Raw genomic sequence first — 26,170 nt, 5'->3', positions numbered from 1 at the left:
TAGCTTGATATTTCTATCCAAGCAACAGTTTATTAGAATGCCAAAAGGTTATATTTGACAACTCACATGACTGATTTTTTTACTCATCCTTTCTCCTCCTCTAAGAAATTCAGTCTTCTTACACACAAAACATATGCCATGTCATATTTGTGCATGTTAGGCATATTAGTTTTAGTCTAAGATTTGTTTTAACAATATTGCTTACTGTTCAATAAAATACTTAGGTTTGACAGCTATATCTCTGGAACAAGCCACACCGGTCTTGGTGGAGAGGACCTGCCTCTCCCAGCACAATAGAGTGCTTTATTTCGGGCACAAGAACTTCTTGGTAGTAGGCAAATTCAGACTTAGATCCTTTTGCATCCCATTTAACTTAAGCATAAATTTAAAGCTAAGCCCATGCTTAATGGTTTTGCTATGCTTTAGTAGCTTTTTACAAGGACTTGAGTATTTTGTAGAATTGGAGCCACTGGCTCTATACACTGAAATCAATGGTAATGGTCATGGTGTGCAGGGTCTGACCTGTACCTCTTATGAGACGAAATATCCCTAGGTATTTCTACAAAGAATTGTAAACTTCAGGGTATCACATTTTGACCACTCTAGTGAATTGATTTCCTACTGTTTCTTTTTCTGAAATTTTTCCTTTCAGGGACAGAAAATGTCTAGCAACAACATTTTAATATCAGACAAAAAGAGTGACAAAGCAGTGCTTTTGAAATCATAACATCCATGTGATTTTTGAGGTGGTGCTGAATGATGGACACTAGAAATATATGTGATATTTTAAGTTCTTGTGTATACCGCATAAAAAGCTACATGCACAATAATAATTTTTATGTGCCCAGGATACTGACTGAAATGAGGGGACAAATAGGAAATGCAGGATGAATCTTGTTAGGGTCCTTCAACTCCAACATGACCACATTTAGTGTCAAAGACATGAAATCTCTAACTGCATTGCACAGCTGGGTATCACATTTAACCACAAGGATTAGGATGTAATCCTGTGATTTCTGAACATCCTGGATTTCTGAAGTACTTCATACTTGCAGACTCAGGATTTTATATTCCTTGAAAAGCAGTGAGCAAATAAGTTTTATTCAAATGATCTACAATTGTTTTCTTCTTTACATGAAATAGTAAGACATCCTTTGTTAAAAGAAGAGACCAAGACTACTGAAGTGCCTTGATTTCTTTTACAATTGTTTTGTACATACTGCTCCCAGATTTGCAAGCTTAAAGTAAAATGTATTTTAAAAACAAACTCACTGTCTCTCTTCTCTTTATAGCAACTCAGACTCAGGACATTTAGTTGCTAGAATCAGGTTATTTCCACTGACAGTAAATATATTTGTCTCTTAACCATTAATTCTGCTAATTGAGGATTTCATAAAAGTGGTTTATAAACTGATGATAAGAGATCAGCACCCTACAGTGTTGGTTATACCTGTACATAACATTAATACTAATTTAATAAGCTGACCAATAAAAACATTAGGTAGAATATCTTAATGATGATATCTTACTTTTAACAAACCGAGAGATATGTTTTGCAATATTTAATTGAGCAGAACTCCCAGTGGCTTCAGTGAAAGGTGTTCTTGATTAAGGATTACAGAATTTCACCTTAATAATATTTATCATTTATGCATGGAAATGTAGGGTGATAACTGTTATTAGCATCCCAGGTAAAGAAGCTCATGCAAATTATTCTGCTATTAAGTAGTCAGCCACATTGTATTTAATACCCCCAAATACTTATGTATATTTAACAGGGAAATGACAATAGGAAAAAACAGATTTAGTTCAGATGCGGCACTGCTATGTAAACCAATTATCTGTCCTGAGGGAAGCAGCTCTGTCTACAACTACTTAGGCTCTAGGGCCTATTACAAATCCTGGAGTGGGCTGTTGTTTCAGTTCTCAAGGGAATCTACCACGTCATACTGGAAATGGTTGACAATAATTAGAAAGCCTGCTTCTGCCAGTACTGAGCACATTTTTAATACCTTTCTAAGTGTTATGGGAGATAATATATAAGGTTTTTAGAATTCCAGTCAGGCTAAGGTGAACCATGGAAAGGACAACTACACAATAGCCCCAAACTGGACTGTGACTGGCTAATTATTGTGGCTTCATTATAAAACCTCTTTTTGCATAGGTCACCTGGGAAGTGTAATTAAAAATGCATTATTGGTGTCTATTTTTATTGAAGCAATTAAATTAAAAAGCAAAAAAAAAAATTATTTGACGAGCAAATAATAATGTTGGTCAACAGCATTTATCCAAGAAAGAAAGAACAAGTTAGTTGTTCATTAGCAGTAAATGTGTTAACTGGAATGCCGTTTGAAAAATGAGCCGTAGAACAGCTTTTAAATACTCAGATTAAAGGATTTATAATGTCAAGTTTAACACAGAAATTATAGATAGTATTACATTGCCATGAGTAACAGCACCTTTAATCTGACTTAGCAAAAGGATTTACTGCACATGGTATGATTTTCACAATTAGACAACTATAAATCTGTCTAGTATTGAATGTCTCTATCAGCCATGTAGGGGTATCAACACACATGCACACCTATCTGGACATGCTCACATACATGTAGGAATATGCAGGATTGGATTCTGTAAAACTGTACAGCATCTGCTGCAGAAAAGCCTTTTAGCAATTCCTGCCTCGAACAAACAGATCTTACGGAGTCCACTCCAGCTACTGTTTAAATTTTCCTGACATGGAGCCATAGGGATGCCCTGGAAGCATGAGGAGATGCAAGGGAATCCCCCTAGGAACTTGGCAGGATCACCATGCTGAACAGCATAATTTTCCTGGACAGCAGAGTGTAGTTACTGCTCAACAAAGCATAGCTCTGCTTACACAAACCACCCATACAGCACACACATAGTAAAGCCAGCTCTTTCAAGAAAGGATTAGTTGGTAGAGCACACACTTGATGGTTATTCCTCTTGGGAACAAATATGTCCTGAGCATATCCTATTGGCTGTGCTGCTCAGAATCTCTACGGGAAGTATAAGATGGGTGGCTTTACAACAGGCTCTGTTTGCAGGCTGTGGAGTTATCAGCAATTGCACAATAATTGGAGTTATCTTTGAGACTCTCAAAGATATGTTCAGTCTTTCTCTCTCAGAAACCATTTGATGTTCCTCAACGCTGTTCACCCCAGCTGCACATGGAGCTCTGGTTATGCATGTACCAGAGACTTATACACAAGCACAATGATATTTTCTTTCTTTTGTTCTTCTTCTGGTAGCTCCTAACTCCCTTCTTGCCTTTTGTTGTCAATTTTTCTGGCACTGCCAATAGGCTCACAATAGTCTAAAATCTCCTGAGATGAGAATGTCTCCTCCTGTATATATTAAGGCTGTTTACCTCCAAGTTTTTACCCTTTATTCCATCAGTTATTTTTATTGTGGAGTCATTTCCATAACACTTTACATCATAGATTTAATCCTGAATCATTCTCATAAACAGTGAAGTGATAACTTGCTACTTAACATTTCCCAGATAATTTATGAATACATTGAACAGCAGAATCCCAAGAGAGCTCTCCAGTGGAATTCTGTCAGTAACTGTCCTTCTCTGTGAAAACTGACCACTTACTGTTTCCCTTTGTTTCCCTTCTTTTCACCAGTTGCTAATCTTGAGGAATACCTTCCATTTAGCCCATGACTAATCTTCAAGTTTTTGTTTCTCTAAGAGTCTTTGGTGAGGGATTTTGTTGAAAGTCTGTTGAAAATCCAGTCACACTGTATCAACTGGTTGTGTTATCCATACACACATTGATGTGATCTAACAACTATAGAAGATTTTGGGGCATGACTTCTGTACAAAAGTTAATCTTGATCTTCTTCCCATATAATACTGATGTTTTGTTACAGTCTCTACTTTTTTACCTGACACAAAAATAAATTTCCAGGCCTGCAATAACTAGCACCACAGGAATTTTAGTGAAGATCAATGTTGCATTAATCACACTTTGTTTGTCTGCCTCTGTGGATGCTTTAAACCAAAGCACCATTACTGTGCTTCACATATCAGTTCTCAGACAACTTGGTTAAATATCATCTCACCTTTGCAATTTCTTCTCATCCCCATCTGCTAAAATGTTCTAACATTTTGTCTGTTATACTGATACCATAATTTGCAGAAAGCTTCCCAGTTCCTTGCCTCTCCAGACTGGCACTGGTGCAAGCTTTCTGATGTGTTTTTTTTCAAGTAAAAATCAAAGTAGTGTTATTTTGGTTTTTGTTTTAAATTAATGTTTGTCTCTGAGGTCTCTTTTTACATTATCTCTGCCCTTTCTATCTCTCTCCCTCAATTTTGCTTTCAGATTTGGTACAGCAGCCACTTTTCCTTGGCCTGGTAAAACTTTATAATTTAGGGGTTACTGTAGCTTTGGGAATTAATTCAAAATTCCAGGAGGAGGTTGGTTATTACTGATCCATGCACAGACTTAAGTAGGCCAAGTTCCTTACTGAAAATATCCTTCCTTATGACCACATTAAATTCTTTCTTCAGGTGTATTTTACCCCACTCTAAATATTGTCATATTTTCACAATACAAAACTTACAGGAAAGCAAAACATCTACCAAAAAGGCCATTCTGTGCTCAGTACTGTAAATATGAATGTATTATGCAGTGACCTTCAAACCAGCAAGGCCTGATCCTGCTCCCAGTGCCGCTGAGGGAGTTTGCTGCAGGCTCTCTCCCTTAGAACAGGACCCTGTTACAGCTGGGCACAGGAGCATCCTCATCAATAAACAACAAGTGAATGTTTTGTTACTGCATTGATTTGAAGACTTTTTCAACAATAAGGAAGGATGTCTAATGGTTATATACCTCTAAAAATAATATCTTCCAGACATTCCTTCCTCTCTTTCTCTCTGCATGTTACATATGGATGTATGCATGGATGCATGACTGAAACCAAATATAAGTTTCTGCCTTTTTTTTTATTATTTTTATTCCTCACACGAGAGCAGAACTTATGTCCTAATTTGAAAGAATGCCTAAACCTAAAAATGAATTAAACACACATAAAGTTCTGTTACTGGTCAGACCAAAACTGTAAGGGTTGCATTCTGTATTCAATTACACAAGTGTTACTCCCATTGGAGTCAGGACTGGAGGGCAGAATTCAGCCTGAAATTGTAAACAAGAAAAATTTGAACTGAATCTGGTCTTTCCTTAATATGCACCAGTATGTACCAAGATACTGTTGAATATAAGGTCTCTTATTTGAGAAAAAAGGGCAAGAGGAAAAAAAAAAAATCAGTGAGAAGCTGGAGAAAGATTTCTCCAGGATAAAATTTGCTGTCTAGATGTTCTGGCACAAAAAGGTTTGTTAAAGTGAGGAAATGTGTGTTTTTAGACTCCCAAATTAGCTTGTTTTGACTTATTCCTTTCTGCTGTGTTTTAGCAATTCATCTGGGCAGCCACATCTTCTGTACTGGTCTACAGTTTTCTCACCCTTCTCTGGGTGAGGAACCCATACCAGCTCCACCCTTGACACCCAAAATAAGTGGGACAGCAGCTGACAGTGATTTTCTTGCACTTTTTTCAAGGTTTGAGGGTTGTTTGTGCTTTCCTCATGGAAGTTGTGTCCTTTCTTTTTTTTTTCTTAGAGCTTTTTTTCTCAGATGGCATCCTCTCTATGCCATAACCTAAGTCTGTAATCTCACAAACTGCTTTACTTTTGGTGAAGACCTTATCACATTGTTGAGAACCACAGAAATTTCAGCAAAGGGCACACAAAAAATATAGATGTGCAAGGACGATTTGCAGTGCACCAAGTTGTGAGTCTGCTCTCTGCCCAGCTCTACAGCTTGGGAAGCTTCCTTGGTTAAATTGACTCACAAGCTGGGCAAGTCTACATGAGGGATCAACTGCATGGCTCCAGAAAGAGGGTCCAAAACAGGAATTAGAATGTGGTGTTTCAAAGAGTTATGTTCATGTAGCTAAGGTACAATTAAAATAAAGAAGAAATTATATGAGAAGCAGAGCCCAAGACAAGGCTGACATTCATTGAGTTGCCTCAGAGGATGCTGTACAGACAGTTGCCATTTCAATGTGTGAGTGGTCTTCCTGTGTCATAGAATGGAGCCATTGTTGGTAGTGGCTGAAAAAAGTGCAGTGTGTGGGTATGAGTCCCCAAAAGACAGAGCTGAGAAAAACACAGACTTGCTGGAGGAGGCCCTTCAAAGCACCTACTCCAAACTGCTGATGAAGTCAGTGATTCAGAAAAACCTTCTTGTGAGTTGTGGCATAATGTATTTTTCCATCTTTTGCCATTTCACATGTGAACAGATGTAACTGATAGAGTATTTTCCAAACAGAACATTATCTGAAGCTTAGTAAGTAAGGATGTTAATAACACTTGAGGGTCTTGATTAAATGTATTATTTCAGCTTGTCTGTATGCACTTTTGGAGCTGCAGTACAATTTAATATTTCTGGTTTTAAAATCTTGTTAGAAGGAAGATTTTTGATGGTCACCTCTGTCTCTCATGAAAAATATTTGGGAGACTTTGCAGTGTTATATACTACCTGGTTTGCTTGGGCTTAGGATCCCTAACAGACAGTATGTCCTCTTTCCCAGTGAAACTTGACCTACTGGCCCAAATACCTCATCTGATCTCAGCTGCTACAATATCTTAGAAATAAATAGGACTGTACTAGCCATGCAGTGATCCTAATCTGTGAAATCTTTACATACCCAGCTTCATTCTGACATTAGAGAGGGTCTAGCAACCATGCAAAAAAAATCTTAGCTATCTTTAACATGTGATAAAACTGTAATAAATGTAGAAATTGATGAAATGAGGAGCAAATGATTATGGGCATTGTTAGGCAATGCACAGGTTCAGGGAAGATGAACTTTTCTTTTTCAGAAGTTCTAAAACTACCCCTAAAAGTTTAACTGGCAGCAAGCGAGAGCAGGCTCTAATTCTGAGCTTTAACTCCTGGAAATAACTGGAAGAAAAAATGCTTCAAATAAGAGGTGACTGTAGAACTGCAAGTCAAGGGTTAATTTTTCTTTTCTGAGGGAAGCAGTAAAAGCTGACTTTTTCCATTCTGTGTTATCTGTGGCATTATATGTGGCAGCTGCAACCTATTTCTATTCCTAAATTCTGATCGTTTATTGCCATTGTGGGAGATGAAGGATTTGGTCCTTGGTCAAGAGTTCCAGGTGTCTGAGAGATTTGCAAGAGCTGTGAAAAGGGGGAAAATGACGCAAAGAATATGACATTTCTGGAAATATCATTTAGATTTTGGTCAACAGGGAATAGGAATGGGTGGTTCAGGTCATCTGCTGAACTGGCATTTCAGTGCTTGGGCAAGCAGAGAATAGAGCAGACGGACTTGTCAAAGTTATGGGTTAAATTATTGCTTTGAAGTGTGGAGCCATCCACAACTTCAATGTACAGGTCTAAGTAGATGTTGAGTTCTCTCCCATCTACCTAAGCTAGTTGTTTCCATTCTCAGTTATTTTGTGTTTTATTGCTAGCCCTGGAGAGCACAGACAGTTTTCTCGTACTTGAAACTTTGTGCAGTCACTCAGGGAAGTGCAGTGGATCCACAGTGGAAGCTGAGCTGAGGTATTATCTTCCAGCTTCTGAATAAATCTGGTCAGTACCAGTGCAAGTCTGCTCAGATATAGTGAGACTCAGGGTAGAGTCCCAGCTACACAAAAGAGAGAGAAGTGCATACAGAGATTAGAATTTCTCACTATGTCTACTTAATTGAACTATCTTTTTCCGCATTTTCTCTTCTCTTTTCAAACTCACAATTATCCACATTTTAAGGCAAAATGCCATACTATGATTATCTGTTGTATTCTCCTCCTTTTCCACACAACATAAGTCAAAGAACATCCTTGAATTAATTCCTTTTTCTAGTCTTACAGCTATGGTAGAGCTGAATATACCTTTTAGAGAAATACCCCATCTTAGCATTTTCTCATGATGAAAAATACACTGCAGTCCTCACTTGCTAATTCACAATGCCTAATTACCCACAATGTTAAAAATACAAGCCTTATGTCTAGTCTGAATTATTCTCACTTCTGTTTCCAGGTGTTGGAGCTTATCATATCTTTCTGCTAGACTGAACAACTGTGCAGTCTTCAAAGTACGCTTCCCCATGTAGATAACTACAGATTTGAGAAAATCTGCTCTTTTGACCTTCTTTCTGATGAGTTCAAAGGCTTACCTCTCCTGCTTGGTAGCAATGCCCAGATTCAGATTTGAGCAAGTAGCTCAAGCCAAGCTGGTAGTGCTGCACAAGGCCTTTCTTTGCCTCCGTCTCTCATCTCTTACCTCCATACTTCATTGTAGCAGAGGCAAGCACAAGCCTGCAGCTGTCCGGCCATCCTTTCCCACACCAGGGATGTTTGCACAGAGACAGATTTGTGTATGGACATGCTTCTGAAGGCAAGGGGGAAATAGCTGTGTTCATACCTCAACATGAGCATAAAATACAGCAAATTCCAGGCTCTGATTATGTAGATGGCTTTATTAGCTAAGGAGACATGTCACAACTTTTAATCCCCACCTAGACTCTGGGCTTACTCTTTCACTATCTTTTTTACAGAAGTCTTGAGAGGGGAAAAAATTACAGTTATGCAGTCAGTAGTGGTGAAGCTCAAGATCTTCAGATATTTCAGATCTTCTAAACCACCCCAAGAAGTTATTTCATTAGAGTAAGTAGTAGATTTATCCCAAATTAAGCACAGAAACTTAGTCAAAATATGGCATCCAAACTATAAATGATCAAGATTCCATATTCAGATGTGAACTGATCAAGTTAATAACAAAACTTTACCACCATTTTTAATATTTGCAGTCATTTTTGCAGCTTCCCCCTTTGTTCCCTACCTCTTTTCTGAACCCTCTCAGATTTTTTTTAATATCTTCGTTAAAGTGTGGACAGCAGCGTTGGACTCTAACAGCAGATGCTCCAATATCAAGACACTATAACCCTCAAGTGTTTTGTTATTTATTTTATTAAATCATACCTTTACTCACAGCATCCACAATGGCTACTCAGGAGCAACACATATTCAGGTGTCTGCCATGAGTGCTACTTCTTTTTTTATCGGAAATACTGCCTCATAATCTCACAATCTGGAATTCCTTTCTTTTTAATATGACATATATTTTCTTTTCGATAAAGAAGCTTTTATCATTGGCATTAAACATGTGTTTGACTGTTCTAGCTCTCTATGAAGCAGATCCTTTTGTACTAGTGATCTGCTTTTATCCTTATTTATCACTTTTCAGTCTTTCCTTTATATGAAAACTTCATCAGAAGTGATATGGTTAGGTGATTTCTGAGTGTTATTATTAAAAATATGACTAAGTTGGAAAAAATTCTAGTGCAGTCCTACTCAGTGATAATTTCCCACTTATAATTAGACTTCAAGAGCCATGAGCTGATGGTTAACTTACATAATATGTAAAACATTTATTTTATACAGTTCTAGATCCTCAATTCAAATCTTCAAAAAGCCCCTCAAATACTTCATAGATCTTATTGCATCAACAGTACTGTTGCAAAGTTTTATTTTCATCAGGTAGTTTGATAATATCTTTCTGTCAATAAATGCAGTTGTTCAATACTCATTAAATTATCTTGTTTAATTCTTCAAAATAAGAGAAGGTTCACCCCATTACTGCTTGATATAAGCAGGACTGTCACTTGTAGTATTTTGTGTATGATTTTTCATCATAATAATGTCAAGGTTTACTAGCACTTATTTAAGTCTGAGCTAGGAATTATTGAGATCCTCGGCAACCAGGCTGAGAAGAAGCTTCTCAATACTTGGCTTATTAAACACTTTCTAATAATCTGACTTTAAGGTTTTTATGGCTCACTCCAATATAGTGAAAGTAGTGTATATTTTAAATAAAATTGCTTCCTTCCTTATCCTTTGCTGAGATTTTCTTAGTGGCTTGAAGGTTGAGGTCTTAAGTGGAAAGGAGAGGGGTGCAAGGGAGTATTAGCAAGAGCTATGTATTTGCATGTACAGAATATTTAAGAGTGCAATAATACTCAAAGGAATGCATATTGCTGGAATGCATGCCTTACCATATGTATCCATAACATTGTGATACACATGGGGAGAGAGTGTGTGCATGTGTATGAGCAAGACCCAGCATGAGAGCAGTGGGCATAAGCCAAAGAGGGAGGCAAAGCATGGTATTGTCCTCAGCCAGGACAGAGGAGCTGGGCCACTCTGTTAGTGAGGCTGCATCTCTGGGAAGTGCTGGTCACTGGCATAGAGGAGTAGGGAATGTGGTGTCTTTGATTCAAACAGCTGGAGCTTGTAAAACTTCATGGTCTTCCAGGAGAGAGCTGCCATAAACAGCATGTGCACTCTGCCCTTTTTTACTAGGGAGCTGTAAAGGTGGGAGCTCCCACGTGAGGGTGTCAAGCTAGTCAAGGAAAAGGCAAGTGATGAGAAGGCATCTCTGACTGGTCATCCTCATCTTCTGAATCCTTTGCTGTGAATGCTTGACCGGAGCAGCTGAGAAACATTGAGACAATAGCTCAGGAGTACCAGTCTTTGATAATTTTCCACTCCACTCATAGTGCTAGATCTTGCTGTATGTTTTCATTCTACTTTTTGGCAGTGGCCTCAGTCTACTGCTGTCTAGTTTGTCCAGTCCTGGATTTCTTCAGCCACCTGTGGTGGTTTGGCCAGCACTCTAGGACAGGAATGTACCATTCTTGGCAAATCAAACTCCATCACTGGAGAGTGACCTGCTTAAACTACCAGAATTCAAGATGAAGTAAATTGCTTGCAGTCACTTTTGTATCTCATTACATGTACCTTTCATATCTAGTCCCTGAATCAAATTTCACACAGGCTGTGAGAAGACAATGTCATTAATAGCTAGTGCATCTACATGTGCAAGCATTCATGGAGCTCTGGCTAGAGGGGTCTGCTGAATATCATCAGTTCTGATCTTTTGTCATTGGTCAGTGTAATCCAACATACTACAGGGACATCAGAAGCTAGCTACTACCATTGGTAGCCAACATAATACAGGGATAGCAGAAGCCACCAATTCTACCCAGTTACCTCTGTAGTAAACCAAATAATTTTTGCTTGACTAGAGTAGAATGTAACTTCCTTAAAAGTATCAAGTTTTTATCTGAAGATACTAAGAGTTTGTATAATTTGGAGAAGAGCTATGGTTTTTGGTTTTATACATGATTTCTTTCTTAGTTGAATTTGTCCACTTCCACTTGAAATCACAGTTTCTTGTTCAGTCTGCCTACACTATATTAAAGAGCTCTTTAGTCTCTGGCTTTCTTCCTGCAGTAAAATTTGTCACCTCAAACTATTGCATCCAGAACAAAATCCATCAATAGAGGCTGGAAATTATCAACACTTTTGTCTCCACTCTCAGCAGAGGACAAAAGACTAATTGAGCATGGAGATTCAAACAATAAAATCTGTTGAGCATTTGGAGTTCTGCACTGAGATGAGGGCTGATGTCCTGCCCTTGGAAATATTGAAGGATCACTATCATGCTGAAAGTTACTCTTACCGAAACAAAGTGCCTTATTTGCAAGTGCAGCCGGCCTCAGAAGTCTTACATGCACAGAAGCACTGTAAAAAAAAAAAAAAAAAAAAAAATATATATATATATATATATATATGTGTGTGTGTGTGTGTGTGTATATGTATATATATATAATATATATAGTGGAAGATAATTCAGCTCTATCTCATATGGCTGGTATAATTTTAATTGCATGGTAAAACATGAGAGTATTTCTAGAAGCAAAAGATTCTTGAGAACACCTGCCTCCTTATGTTCAGTGTATAAATTTGTTCACTTTCAAAATGAACTGCTTATTGAGGAATTTCAGATAGCAAGTCCAAGAACTGACTTCACAATCTGATGAATCTATAGACTTACTTGACTTTAATTTTTTTTTGTTTGTTTTTCAGAATTCTGCTAAGTCCTAGCAAAAATCATTAAAAAGTGCTACCCCATATTTTGCAAGGGAAACTGGTTTCAAAGCCTTTCCCAAAAGTAGCAAACTCATTCCTGTAGTTTGCCTTATTTAAACCAGGTTGGACATGGCACTTCAGAATATCCTGTAAAAAATAATCCTGTACATTCATGAGGAAGAGCAGGGAATATAGCTGAGCTCTTGCTTTTAAAGTTTTTCAATATCACCCTGAGGTCACACAGGTCTATGGAATGTCTTTCATATTGTAAATCAGAACAGGAGGGAAAAAGCAGAAAAAATGTAATTTCTCAAATACTTCTTTATAATGAAACACTGGCTGTTGCAGCACTGGGAACTCCCAGCAGCTTCAATAGGCCCCACAATGGAGCTGCACCCACAGCATCGGTCACTTCAGTAACCAGCAAGGTCTCCACGTCACCTACAAATGGCCATAATTCCCACCTTTCAAGGATTCCTGTATCTTTCAAATGTCGACTGTACCTGAACTCATAATGACCTCTGCAGGAGACAGGAAACTGTCAGGGAATTTCAGTGCACTGCCAGGTGTGCTGGGAAATGAAGGGTTAATCTGATCAGAGACCAGGCACTTCAGTATTAGGTTTATGTTTGTTCACAGCTTGGCCTGAGTGATTGGACCACAAACACATAGTAAATACAGATATATATATATATATATATATATATATATATATATATATATATATATATATATATGTTCTTACACTATGCACAATACAGATTTTTAAATATACTAAGACTATCTAGAATACATAAACATCCACTTCTAACTTATAAAGGTCCAAAGTTGAGTCATAGGTGAGTCGGTTTTCCCCGCTGCTTTCAGAACTGATTTTCACAATCAGATCTGCAGCTCCACATAATGCAGACCTGCATTTTCTCTGTCTGACTGCTTTACATGGAAATAACACCCAGAAGCTCCTAAGTCACTTGTGGTCTCTGTTGAACAATATAAGCTTGGTAAAAGAATGAAAATCATTCTGCTGAGAAATGCAGTGCAAACGGCACAGAAGGAGTGCACAGCAGCTCACTGAGGGCTGGGCTGTGCGTGGCAAGCGGCTCTCACTCGGAAGGAGGAGAGCTCCTTCCCAGGGGAGCAAGTCCTAGCTCAGATACCTCCCTGTGCCCCAGAAAGAATTTCCTCTGCGCTGAGAGTGCATGTGTTGATTACATTTCTTCAACTTTTCCAGCCACTGAACCCCATCAGCTCCACAGGGAAGGGCTTCTTCCCTCCCTCCTCTCCCTGTCTGGGCTTTGTACTTGGGCACAAGTGTAAAACTTCTCTGCACGTTAGGCACGGTCACAGCTGGACTTGGGAAATATTTCTCTCAAATGCCAAAATAGACATCACAAATAGGTAATCAATGGAGGACAGCAAGCTGCAGAAAGGAAGAACTCACATTGCCAGGAGAAAAAAATTATTACGTATCTCCATTCACCACTGGGTTAATTTTCCTTTTTCTTCTTATAAAAAACGCAACATCTTATTGCTGATAGCTTTCAAGTCCAGCTACATACTGCTGAAAAGCAGTACCGGGAAGTACCAAATTCTTCCTTTCCAGCAGTCCCTGGGTGGGTTCCTACTCGCTCTCGCAGGCGAGCTGGCTTTCTCTGTAGTACGGCTCCTCTGGCAGTAGAGGGCACTTAGAATATGGACAAAGCATAAAGAAATGCCTTCTGAAACTTCCCTCAGAAAGCTTTTGTTTAGCTGTGTGAAACCTTCAATGCTGTCAAATGCTCCCCAGTTTTAAATAAGATGTTTAGCAGTGTTTGACTTTGGAGATTATTTAATATCTCTGCTTTAAACAAAATTAAAAAGTTAATTTTGCTTTCTGTTTGAGTCAATTTTTAGCATTGCAAAAAGTCTATTTAGCTTTATGGGTTTTGTCTGCTGTGCTATCAGCAAAGCAACAATATTTTATTATTTGCTGACATTAGGAGTAAAGGAAATATCTTTTTCCTTAGAAAATGGTGAAAATAATTTAGTCATATTTTAGGTTATTCTGGGGTCAAGTGAACCCATTCCAAAATAGGGAAACTCAATTATACAAGTGGTACAGAAGAAAGATACTGCAATGAAAACCTAAGAAGTGGAAAAATATGCCCCATTACTACACTTTAATTCTTCTAGGACAAATATGAAGCTTACATGAGAGCTCACAGTAGGACTATTTCTTCAGGCTGTTAATCTCTCTTATCTCCCCTGAAGCACTTAGAAAGATTTGGACCTTCAGGGGACATGTGACATCATCAATATTTGGATGTGAATGTTACAGCTCTGCTCATAGGCAAAAGATACATTTCAATTACTCCCATTAATAAATTGTATTGTTGAAGTGAAAGAAATAGACTGTACTCACCACTGTACAAACTTCAGCAATAGTCCTATAAACTTAAACTCAAGAGAATTGTCCTTAAAAGTCAGTAACATTTACTGATTTGAGCTGCTTATTTTAGGATCAAGCTTGCATGACATATTTTCCGCCACTTATGGTAGTTGTAACAGTAATTGGTGGGAAAATTATGTCATATCTGTTAGATGAGAAAATATAGGGAGCAGATCCTGTAAAGCAGGACAAAACAGGCAGAAATCTTCTCGTCCTGTAGCTATTTGAAGGTGTTGGATCAGGTCCATAAGTGGAATAAACTGATGTAGCTCCAGTGACTGAAATGAAACTGCAGATTTAGAGCAACTGAGGAACTGGTAAATTGTCTGTCAAAACACAGGAATCAAACAGTGTGGGTGGGTTCTGGTTATATTAAATTACTGTCAGTGTTCACAGAGCTTTAAGAACAGGACAAGGAGCGGACCTTGTTTTCTAAATCTTCTTTCATATATAGTAACACAACATTTAAGTGGCTCATTATTTTTGTTTGGCCTAATTTGTAGTATCACTGGCAGTACTCCTACAACTTTTACAAAACCAACAGATTAATATTTTTGCAAGCATAAACTGGTGTAGATGCACTCATTTATATCTAACAATAATATCAGCAGAGAAATTGATTTAGCAAGGCCAAATATAGAGCAAACAGGTTACTTTTTACATTCAGTTAATTAAATTCTTCTAATGACACATTTTTAGTGAGTTTCAGCAGGGATGGGGTCTCTGTTTACCAAAATCCCATCTTTGTGGTACTTTGGCTCAGCTACCAGTAGATAGTGGTTAACAGATCTTCCTCAGTTCAGTCACAGCACAGCTACATTTAATGTATCCATCCTACAAGAGGATATTCCAAATACCATCTAGCTGGATACAGGACTCCTGCACTCCTACCATGTAGCTAGCAAGAAAACAGACTAAGATGAGAAGCAGGGTTGCTCACCACCAGGAAAAGGATCTGCCAAGAGGGCAAAAGTTTATCCTATCCTATTTGTGTAAGAGGTAGTGGAAAATCTGCTACACCTGTCCTTGGAGCAGCTGCTGCTGTTACCCCTTCACAAAGAATGTTTGCAGTTCCTGCCCGCAGTGTTTTTGTATCTAAGGGGAGCCTCTTTCTTCTTGCATGTTGTTTCTACCAAAAAGATAGCACCAGCACCTTTTGTGTATCTTGGGAATCAAAGGCACTCTGTGAAGCAGAAGTAATTGCCATGCATACAGCAGAAACCAACCACTTATTTTCCTCTCCATTTCCAAAGGCTGAAGGAACATGTTAATTACCTAAGAACACTCCATTTGACAACTAGAACAAAAGGAGAAAGCAACCACAGGAAAGTAAGAACCCAGCTTTTGTCAGCCAGGTATCGAACTGCTACAGTGGTTCGTGAATGTTCCCCCAGATAAGTAAGATCCCTTACTCCATTTTGCTCAGACTCTGAATGCTGCTTATCACATGGTTAAGATTCAACTCATAAAAACATGTCTCAGCAATTGGAATTTACCCTTTGACCTTCGTTCCCCTCCCCTTTGTCCCCCTGCTGTGATGAACAAGCTTTGTCTTCACTAAAACCACTGTTACACTGGTGAAAACGGCTTTTTGCACAAGTTCAAAAACTCAGCAAACAGCAGGAACAAAAGAATATATAGATATAAATATATATATATATTTGTAGTTGTTGTATTGTATCTTTACTGCACCCAGAGAAACATCAGAATTTAATGGGTTTTGCCATATATTTGGCAAATGTTTCTGTGCGATGATGCATCCTGCAAAAGCAAGACACAGGAGCAGTGAGGTATTCAGTAGGGAGAAATATTTCTTTTCATTTAAAAACTTTCTTGAACTGTGCATAGGTATGTGCATGACTGTGTGAGGCTAGAAATAGGTGTCATCCTGCTCCTGGTCTCTAAACTTCTAGATGGGGTCACTGTGGAGGAACAACACAGCTGCTTATGCTGGTTATTTGATGACATATGGTAATAGCTGCAGTGTTTAGAGCTGAATGTGACACACCACAGCAACTTAAGCAAAATAAAACTGCTAGCCTTTCCCCCTACCACTGCATTTAAAAAAAGTGTTTTTCTTTTTTGTGGTGAAGAGCCACTATTAGCTGTGAAAAAAAAAATTACAGTTGAGTGTTTCAAGTGCTTGGTTTCTCTATATCTGTGTGCATGTGAATAAAAACTAACCAGACAGGCAGATCTGTTTTAGTAAACAGGGTACTTCATGCACATGAACCAACATATGAGTACACATGTGTTCAATATTAAACCAGCTTTTCAGTAAAAATAATACCCTCAGAGAAGTAGATGAACACAGAGTTAGTCTATCAAGAATACAAGAGCATAAAAACATAAAAGAATGGTTTGTGGTGCAATCTGAGGATAACTCTGCTGCACAATTATGAGATTATATCCTCTTTAGAGGGTATAATTATGCTTTCTCTATATATCTTATTTAGAAGGAATAATGCTTCTCCCCTAATAGCAGACAAGCTAGTATAGTACATAGAGATGCAGTGTTTTTTGCTTCCAGCACACCAAATGCTATAGACATACAGAAAGCTTTTGAATGTAGGATCTTTGGGCTGCAAAACACAAGGCTGGACTCCTGATACATACCTGAAAAAATTCCTAAAAATAAAAAAAAGCTACAGTCTCTGTGGCCTTTGGTGACATGAAGCTATGTCTTGCAAGGGTTTCTCCAAATTTTTCACAGATGTCTTAGTAATGACTTCTGGACAACTTAAATTAAACATGTCAGTCAGCGGCATCAGAATTTTCCTTAACCATAATAAAATTGAAGGCATCTTTTTAAGCAAAATCTATTTTGTGTTTAGGACAATTACCTACGAATATAATGGATACAGATTGAGAGGCTATAGAAGAAGTGGTAAAAAGGCAGTGGTATGTTTTATCCAGAAGGTGATCAATAATTTCATTTTTTTCTTTCCAGTTTCATTGCACTATTTAATCTTTCCAAGCTTAGATCAAATGATTGCTCATTTTGGATGATAAAGTTTATTGCTACTGTCTGGTATGTGTAATGACTACTTAATAATATGCACCATGATAAGGCAGTAGCTCATTTTAGTTTGTTTTCCAAGGTGGTAAGGACTCTCACTGCTACATGCTTTTTCACGGAGCTGAGGTTGCTACAAACCTAAAGATAAATCTGCAAATCTATGTGACTATTCTTTATCATTGTCACTAGCTTGGTGGTGGTCTGCCATTTTTCTTGAAAGCTGGGCACCAACTGCTGGCCAGAAGTATTTTTCACTGAATTTTTTGTACTTTAAATAAACTACTGCTTCAAGAACTGCCAAGTGTTCCTCATTCATCTTCAGGACACAGAGCTTCATGTATATCTTCGCAAACCTTGACTCTGTGAAATGTTTGTCTCATCTCTCTGCCATTTATGGCAGTCTTTGAACTCACTTCTGGTTTATTGATGGCCTTGACTAAATTAACACAGATGTAATTTTTTTTTAAAAGGTTTACACTCTAATTGTATGCAAAATAAATCCCCATTTAGAGAAGCTCCTCCTCTTGTTGTAAAAGGTCTTTCTAGTTTCATAGAGTAAATGTTGCTGAAAGCATAGAAGGGGGGTATTGTTGTTTCCTTTGGCATTTCTCTTCTTATAGTGGTGGAAGAATATGCATCTGCTTTTCCCTGTGGAGGGGGAGATAATATGATAACCTTCTGATTATATACATAAGCGGGAACTGATCAGCTTCTCTCGTGGTTCGTTTTTAAGGGCAAGTTCCAGTTGGATTGTGCTAATGCACATATTCATGAATCTCTCCAAACAGGATTCACTGCTCTCCAGGGAACTGTTGAAGTATGCATCATTGTTTCAATGAAGTATCTTCATTATAAAACATAGGGACTATAAAAGGTGAATACCATTTGCCTGAGCCTAATATAATCTCTAGTTTGACTTTCTCCCACTATAGTGATTTTTTTAACAGAATCAGAGAGAATAATATGAGACAATTTGAAGTGAAATATTAAAGGAAATTAGATACATATGCCTTGATGAACAGAATATTTTATTTTCTATTGTTTTATTGAAATAAGGCGAAATTAATAGCAGTGGAATAAAAATGATCATTAGGATCACACAGCCAACTCAAAGCACCTCAGTGGGGATTGTTGGCCTATAGAGTTTCCTACTTTACTACATTAAAACAAGTAGGTATAATAGGCTGCAATGCTTAGTAAAATCAACGTGTTTCAATTTTGGGAAAGAAAGCAGGTGCTGGAATCTACTGAAATCAATCACAAAAATAATTTTTCTCATTGCAAAGAATGGAATGACATAAATGTCCCTATAGGCTTTAAATTAGTTGTTACTTTTTTTTTTTTTTTACTGTATAATTATTTTGAAGTGTCCTAGACTTTTGCTTATTATAAAAAGCACATTAAAAATATCAGTTAGCATTACATTTAAATATTGGGATAGGAAAAAAAGATTGTAGTATTATATGAAGAGGCTGCCTAAGTCAGGAAGCATTACAGTGAAGTAGCACAATCACTTTCCTGTAAGCAAATATATAAATGTATCAGTTTATATATATATATATATATATATATACATGCTACATATTGATATAAAATAAATGAGGATTTTTCAGAGTTCAACAAATGTCTTACAGTAGAAAAGTTTTTTTTTTTTGTAGCCTGCAACAGTCTAGGCAACACATAAACAAGGAGACAAGCATGATCCTTGCTCAAAGAGCTTGTGCTCTGGGAAGGTTACAGACAGCTCTGTTCAGATAGATCTAATATAGTATGTAGGTTGAAAGTCTAATATTAAAATAATACTGGACAGTTTTATTGTTTAGGTTCATATTCTACAAAAATGAACATGGCATTCAAAGTAAAATACTGGCAAAGATACCTAGGTCTGAATGGCCTTGTGACTTCAGATAGCTTCGTGGTACATTAGAAAATGCATTGTATTTTAATGTATTTTCACATTGTAAAATTCATGCCTGTGTATAGGAGCAAAAACGTGGCCTATGGCCCACTTAAATTCCACTCAAGCTGTATTTGGAAAGCTTAAGTGGGGCTTATATTGTGAATAGGACTTTTCCTGGCACTTTGATCTGTGATGGATTTCTCTTGTTGTAGCAGTGGTGACACAAGTCATGTGTTCTATAATGACACCAGATTTATGAAAACCTGTCATGGTCAAAAGCAGTCACATGCACATGGAAAAATTTAAAAATCTGGTGCTACATCATCAGCAATATTTGAAGAATTACACATATTTCACAGTTTGGTTGAACGTCACCAGGTCTCTGACAGCAGATAGCTGACATTTGTAGTATGACTGGGAGTTTCCAGCCATCCCCTCCTCCTTCTCCTCCTCCTCCAAATTCTGCTTAATTGAGTATGTTGGCAACCAGACCTTGAATTATGCTTTGCTGTCATCCACTTCCTTTGGAAAGGCAAAACATCAATATGAGTTTCTATACCACTTTCTTCTGTGATTAGTATCTTCAGTGACAAACTGGTGCCTGCAGAACGTATCCATGCTAGAATTATGTGATAATATCCTAGAAATCCTGCCCAGGAGAGAGAGTGAATCATTCATCAGGAAATGTGGGAATATATTTGTATAAATGAATATACCATATTAATATATATAACTATAGTTATTAACTATAGTTAATAGTTTCTAGTTTATATAACATGCACTTTAAAATTTATAAAATAGATATGAAGTATTTTCTATATATTATTCTTATAGTATATATAGAAAAACATGTAAATTAATATATTGTATATTGTATTAATACAGAGCAATGTAAAATTATGATATATAGTAGTGTGTATGTTTATATACCTAGTATCAAAAATATTATTTTTTTTTTCAAGACCAATTGTAAGTTTTCTACTATTTCAAGCTGAATATTTAAATTTTAAATTGCTCTCTTTCTCCCAGCCAATGTTAGATTGTATTTCTTTCTGTTTGTGGGTGGATTGGAAAAAAAATCATATGTGAAGAAGCCTCTCTGGTTTTGCATGTCACAAGTAGAAATTGGCTTTGGAGGAAGTGTCCTGTGTGTGAATGTACACACTTAATGTCATACTTGGAGCACCATGTTAGTATAAAATTCAGTAACAAAGTTATACATAGGACATGCCAATGCTTTGGGAAAGGTGTTCTCGGGAATTTGTTTTCTATAATTTTATTGAGTTGGGTGACTTTTAGGAATTTATATCCATACATGTCCTAGTAATCTGCAGTAGCCCATCCTCAATGTCTGCAGTAGGTACATAGGTGAGAGTAGTTAAAATTGTTTATAGACTGTCTCCTAAGCAAATAGAATTTCATGCATGACATAATTAGAATCAAATCAGAATAAGCAAAATATATTTTTAACATGGGCCTAGAAATCTTGTTACCTAATAGTTGATGTATACTAAGTTAATTGTGTAGCAGTGCTTCACCTACATGACTGAGAGAGGTCTAGTTTTTCAGCAGTTTTTGGAAAGAATCCAACCTGCTTGGCTCAAGATATAGGTAGAAAACTATCCCTAGAGACAAAACAGGGAGTTACAAAGGCAGCTGATTCATCTGCCCCAGAAAGTGGCAGGTTATGGAAAGGACCTTTGAGGGAATTTTAAGGAAGGAAGTGACTAAAGTTACTAAGAAGTAGTTATGGAAATCCAAGGATATATGTTGGTCATTATCACAAATGCCTATGTTAATTGCTCCTATGCCTGCAAGATAACTGTCTAATGTTGATTTCGCATTTTTTCCCCCATGTATTCCTCATGTTCAGTAAAACATGTGAAACAAGTGAAGACTTTCATTATTAAAGGAATGACAGAACAATGTATTTATCATATCAGGTGGCACAGCATTTTGTAGTAAACCAGTACATCGTTTATGCCGTCACTGTACTTTTTTTTTCAATAAAATCTCCTATTTTTAAATGAATATATCAGAGTAGCTTGTGAGATACCTTTTACATGATGGGCATCATAAAAAGATTCTCATGCCTTCAGACATAGATAGGACCCAAACACTGTTGGTATGGTTTCCTGGGTGAAATCCCAGTTCCACTGAAAGTAATCCTCCCTTTGACTTCAGTAAGGTGTGACTTTCATCCCAGTTTTCGTGCTGGGCCTTGGGACATTGCTAACATAAGGCATCAAATAATTACTTCTGGTCAATCAGGGTTTTAGTACAGATCTGATGGTTTGAAGGATAAAGTAAATCAGTGTGGATCAAACCTGTTCTGAAGGGATCTTAAAGGTCAAGTTGATAGTTAAGTCATCCTGATTGCTTAACTCTTCTGCTCTGTGTAGAGACTTGCTGATTACAGTGCTGGGTGTGGAGAGGTGAGTGGCACTGGACTGGGCCCACCAGATCAATCCACAGAGGTGACTCCGCCATACTCAGATATTAACTTCTCATTATCAGAATCTGAATTCTATGGAACCGTCCTCATATGTCAGTCTTAAACTCAGTCTTTCATTTGTTAGAAATTTCATTGGAAAATCACGTATCATATGAATTGCACTGATATATTAAATCTATTTACAGCATCAAGTATGAAAACCTCCCCTTACAATTCATTCAGCTCAGTACCATGAAATTCTACTACCATTCCACACAGTAAGGCAAAATTCAGATCTTGTTCAAAAGTTTTGTCTAGAAAATCAAAATTTTAAAATTAAATGGAAATGTCCTTGTTTCTGTGTTCCAAGTTCTTTATATTCAGAAGGGCAAAAGAAGTGGCTCTAATCTATGCCTGCAGCCTCATGCAAGTGAGGCAGAAAGTCTCCAAAGTTATAGGAGTGCAGGGATCTGATTGAAAGGGAGTTGTACAGGCACAGGGAAGGAATGTGTAGGATTGTTTGTTCTCTATAAACATGAGAATATTTGGCATACAGAATTTTTATCTGTCTCAGTAACAAAAATACATCCTAGGCCACAAACAGATATTTTTTCTCTCTTAGGAGAACACATGTGAATAAAGAGAAGAGGAAATTACGTGCAAGGCTGAACAGCTTTCAGAGAAGCAACATAATTTTTCATACAATAGTCTTCATACATTCAAATGCTAAAAGAAACTTGGGGGAGTATTATTTTAGATTATCCATCTTTACTTAGCAGAAAAGACAGTGACTACCACTAAAAAAAAAATGGAGACAAAAAAGCGGCATTTGGGAAAAAATCAAAATAAAAGCAATTAAATAAGAGTTTATTTTTTCTTTTTATATGTATTCCTTATGTCTCTTCATGTCTCTAGAAGGCCAAAGTGAGTCATAGCTATAGGGCTTTTTTATGCCATGCCTCATACAAAAAACGTGACATGTATTGGTTACCTATCAAACTCCTTACTTTTTGTCTCTTTCATACTACAGGCAGAATAAAATACAATATATGCAAAGGCATATATAAAAGCAATATGATATAGACACAAGCAAAGCTATATATTCAATAAAATTATATATGTTCTTGCAAAGAGACAAAAAAAGAAATGTGCTAGTATAGCAATGTAATCAACAATAATTAAGAAGTAATATGTGCACAGATAAAATTACTCTGAAATTTTTCATAGTATGGGAGGATGAAATAATCATTCATGCCATCTTCTGCTCCAGCAGAAAGCATTAAATGAATTCCTTCCACTTGGAGTTGGGTATTGTACTTTCACTTTTTCCCATCATCTATTTGTGCTGTCAGGTCAAATAATAAGATGAGAGCTTCTAATAGCTCTCTTTTTTCTCTGGGAGCAGATCTTTTTTCTTACCTTATCCTGTTAAAAGGTGTGTGGATAACAAATAAGCCACAGATATCAATAATAAATGCAGTTTGTTGATTGAAAGCTCCATCTGGTTTATTTGGCACCAGCTCCGTTTGATGATTATGACACAATCTTCAGTAACATCGAAGTCATGTGTCTTTAAACTCCCTGAAAAAGAAAACATTATTTATGTATTATACAGAGAGCCATATAATGCCTGTTATTTTTCCATATGAGTAAATTTGTTACAATAACAAATCAGACTGCAATAACTACAAAGTCAAAAAAGTATTGAGTAAGGAGTTAATTGGACTTTGTTTGCACATATCAATGGAAAGTATTCTGAGGCCTTGCATCATGTTTTCGGAAGCATTATTTAATCTGCAGAAATGGATGATAATTGGTTAAAAAATCCAAACACCTCTCTTAGAAGGTCCTTTTAAGTGCAGTGACTTACTAGACTATGGAAGCCCAGCCATTAAGAAAATAACTGGGGATAAATAATAAACTATACGTTTCCAAATAACAGGCAAGGTTAATTTCAAGTTTTGTTTTCCTTACAGAAAATTTACACATGAAGAAGAAAGACTCCTTTTTCTTTTCTTTTTCTGTTTTTCCCAGCTGCTGTCTTCATCCTGTAAAAAGGAGATTTCATTAAGTGGTAGGTCAGATTCATTTACCTCCAAGTAAAAGAGAAAAAGACTCTTTGGTTACCTTCTTTCACTGCCATATACTTTTGGGAGGGGAGTTGAAGGGAGGGGAAGAAAGGGAAAGCATGTTAACGTGCAATCCTTTATCCAGATATGGGTGAGAAGCTCTGCTTATCCTTCCAGTCCTCACGCAGCAGAGTGTTCCCTGCAGCCTCAGCTGGAGAAGCTGCTTTCTGCTCTGCATTGCCACAGTTCAAAGAGATGCAGCTCTCAGGTCTGTAAAGCACACTGAGGATGAAAATGGTCAGGAAAAAAGTTTCCTATACCAATATAGGTCATTATTTCAGTGACTCCTAGAGCCACTTCAAAACACTCTGGACTCCTGCGTATTTCTGCCCCACCATATCATCATGAATACCTGTAACCAAGAACTAAGCAGTGACATTATTAAGGCAAAAGGAAGAGAAGAATCCTGCACTGTTGACTGCACTTTGAGAAATGGGCAGGATATGGATTTTGTTATTCAGCCAAATCACAACGATTACTTCAGTGAGCTTGGTAAGTGTTTCAAAACAGGGAGTCCAAGGTAAACTGCATTGCTTGTCTCCACTTGCCCTTGCTCTCTGCCTTTGCTTTCTCCTGGAATCCTTGCAGGAAGGAGGAATTTTGTCTGCATTAGACAGAGGCTGCACAAAATAGGGAGAACTTAGCCCTCACCACAGGGAGTGTGACACACGCTGCAGAATAAGCACGGCCAGTGCAGAAATTCAGCTTTCGCAGAATCCCTTGTAGTCTGAATCAGAATGTAAAGCTACTTCCCACAGGATAAAGCCAAAGAGAAGAGAAAGGGCTGACAGAAGGATCGTACGCTTAGCTCAGTGCAGTTCCCACTGCAAGTCCTCGTACACAGACTACTCTCACACTCAGCCTTTGACAGAAGCTTGGCATCTCATCTGAGGGCTTCACAATTAAAAAGACCCTGTGTTGAAATCTGAAAGCTTTGCAGACTTTGTTTCATGTTGTTAACAGGATGGTTATTAACAAGGATGTGGAGCTCTTTGTTACAGATGGAAGGCTGGGAATGGTATGAAATTGTCTTTATATGTTTTTATGCAATCAGGTTTTCCAGATTGAAGGATTTTAGACTAGATTAATGTCCTGAATATTTTTCTAGATTCCTGTTTTCTATTCTGAGCTAAATTATCAGAAGCAGAAGCTCATTAAATAATGTTGAGAAACCAAATGTACCAGATGTGCTTTAGCTTCACCATGGGCTAGATATATTTTAGCTTCACCATGGGCTCCACTTCAGTCTGGTTAGAGGAGTGGATGAAGGTTCAAACCAGCTCTCATCTCATTCTTGCTAGCTGGCCCATCTCTAATCATAATGCAACAAACTACCGTGGCAGCTCCCACAACCAAGCTATCAACATGACCTTGTCATTTCAATTTTTCGCACATATTCTTTGCTTTCCCCCCATGCCTGTGGAGCATATCACACTAAAATCTCATCTTTCTCCAGCCTACTGCCAAGGGCTACTAATCTGAAATACAGCTTACTTTGAGAAATGTCAAGCAGGATGAAAACAGTAACACTCACAGAGGAGAAGCTTGAGTTGGACATCCCCTCTCCCATGAAACTCTCTCACTTGCTCTTTGCTTTGCACTCTGCTACAGTCCAGGGCAGGAGGGTTTGTCTTTGCCTTACCTGAGTGACCCACAGAGAATAATAGACCACTACAGGGGTTCTAAACATGACAGAAATAAATGTACCACAATTAAAAAAAAAAAAAAATCCATTTTTTTCTGACATGAAGACCAACAGCAATACACAGGTTTATTTTTCTAAAATGCCCTAATCTTCATTTTCTCTTCCTTGTCCCTAATCTGTTCCCATTGTCTGAAAATACAAAAGCCTCAGAGATTTCACATCTTCTTATCTTCACAATGACAGCAAAGCTCATTGAAGCAGGGACAGACATTTAATGCAAATAACTCAACAAATTATTTCCCATCACTCCATTCTAAGTAATAAAAATATCACTTAGAATATGTGGAGTATGTTCAAACAATTAGTGAATTAATGGAACTCATTACTTGCTCACAGATTTTCTACATGCAGAAAATAAATAAGAAAATTAATTTATCTGAAAAATTATTTTGAATTACTTGCTCAGTTTCAGGTATATGTACTCCAATTCAATGGTTAGAGAAATTTATCAGGCTTCGAGCTATGCCTGATCCAGCTTCTCCAAAAAAAATATGCCAAAAAAGTGTTGACAAGTATGGTAAATATTTTTCTAAATGTTACACTGTGATCCATTTAGAGAACT

At 37.4% G+C, this 26,170-nt stretch overlaps 1 long non-coding RNA gene across 1 annotated transcript in view; it reads left to right on the top strand.

Annotated features, from left to right (window-relative positions):
- LOC128810090 (uncharacterized) overlaps nucleotides 1-22,465 on the top strand; it is a 291,765-nt gene extending 269,300 nt beyond the window's left edge. The window contains exon 4 of the long non-coding RNA XR_008437929.1: nucleotides 22,397-22,465. This is a non-coding gene — a long non-coding RNA (uncharacterized LOC128810090). The remainder of the gene's footprint in view (nucleotides 1-22,396) is intronic.
- The last annotated feature ends 3,705 nt before the right edge of the window (nucleotides 22,466-26,170 follow it).

The sequence above is a fragment of the Vidua macroura genome, chromosome 7, assembly GCF_024509145.1.
Source record: "Vidua macroura isolate BioBank_ID:100142 chromosome 7, ASM2450914v1, whole genome shotgun sequence".
In the NCBI taxonomy this organism is placed as follows: domain Eukaryota; kingdom Metazoa; phylum Chordata; class Aves; order Passeriformes; family Viduidae; genus Vidua; species Vidua macroura.
Note: the sequence above shows the minus strand (reverse complement) of the source record. Positions and strands in the feature narration are given on the sequence as shown.